Source organism: Halyomorpha halys, unplaced genomic scaffold (genome assembly GCF_000696795.3).
Source record: "Halyomorpha halys isolate HHAL.00 unplaced genomic scaffold, Hhal_1.1 Scaffold278.1, whole genome shotgun sequence".
Classification (NCBI taxonomy): domain Eukaryota; kingdom Metazoa; phylum Arthropoda; class Insecta; order Hemiptera; family Pentatomidae; genus Halyomorpha; species Halyomorpha halys.
The window spans coordinates 191,403-192,490 of record NW_027109219.1 but is presented as its reverse complement, the minus strand read 5'-3'; positions in this window follow the sequence as shown (position 1 = coordinate 192,490).

Here is a 1,088-nt window from a genome sequence, read left to right as displayed (position 1 = left end):
GTAAAATAACATAATTAAGGAAATAAAATAAAAATGAAGTTATATAATGCAAAGAAATATGAATATATTAGTTTATTAATAATTTAAAAATTAAAATTAGGGAAAGAAAAATAAAATTGAGAGAAAGAAAAATAAAATTGAGAGAAAGAAAATATATGTAACTAATGAAATATGTAACCATAATATTAGAATAAAGAAACAAAATATAAGTCAAGTTTAACAAAAGAAATGTATAGAAAAAAAAAGTTTGAAAACAACAATAAAATATATGGTAACATAACTAATAACGTGGGTTAGGAAAATTGAGAAAAGAAGGGAGAGGGGTAAAAAAATATTTCTTTCTCTCAATTTTCTTTTTCTTTCCATAACTTTAATTTCATCACTTTATTTTATTAATTTCATTCTGTACAATTATTTACTTTATGTCATTCTGTTTATATTTTATTTTTTATTTTCTGTGTTCATTGGTTATTGTCTTGTTCTGTTCTTAGCCCTGATGAAGGCTAAAAATTCTGGCCGAAACGTTGGCACGATTATAGTAACTTATTTATACTTCAACTTATTTGTGTTTTATTTTGACTGCACCCCCCAACCATCTTCTCCTCGGACAAGTCATCCATGGTCAACTATCTCTCATGATTACTCTTCTTTAATTTAGTATAAAATTGATACCTGGATTTATTTGAGTGGGATATGTTTTACTAGTTTCAAGTAAAAATGGAGAAAAATATTTTTTTTTTATCCTTCCGAAGAAACTTTAGGGTCACCTAGTTGAAGTTTGTGATCAACACCCTCAACCAAGAGCGGTTACTACTGTGCAGCGCCGTGTGCATAAAAAATATTGAGTAAAATTTGTAAGGATTTTACTCTTGCTTAGTTTAGTATAAGTTAATGTTGCTGCAAAATGGATGTTTTTCATGCTAATGGAAAAAATAAAAAAAAAAAAAAAAATTTCTTGATTTTTTTTTTCTGGGCTACTAAGCAACTACATTGTTTAGTGTGGCCACCAATTATAATAATGGAAACACGCGATTTTCGATTTTTATTTTTTTTTTTATGAATTTAAACTTAGACACTCGGCAGTTCAA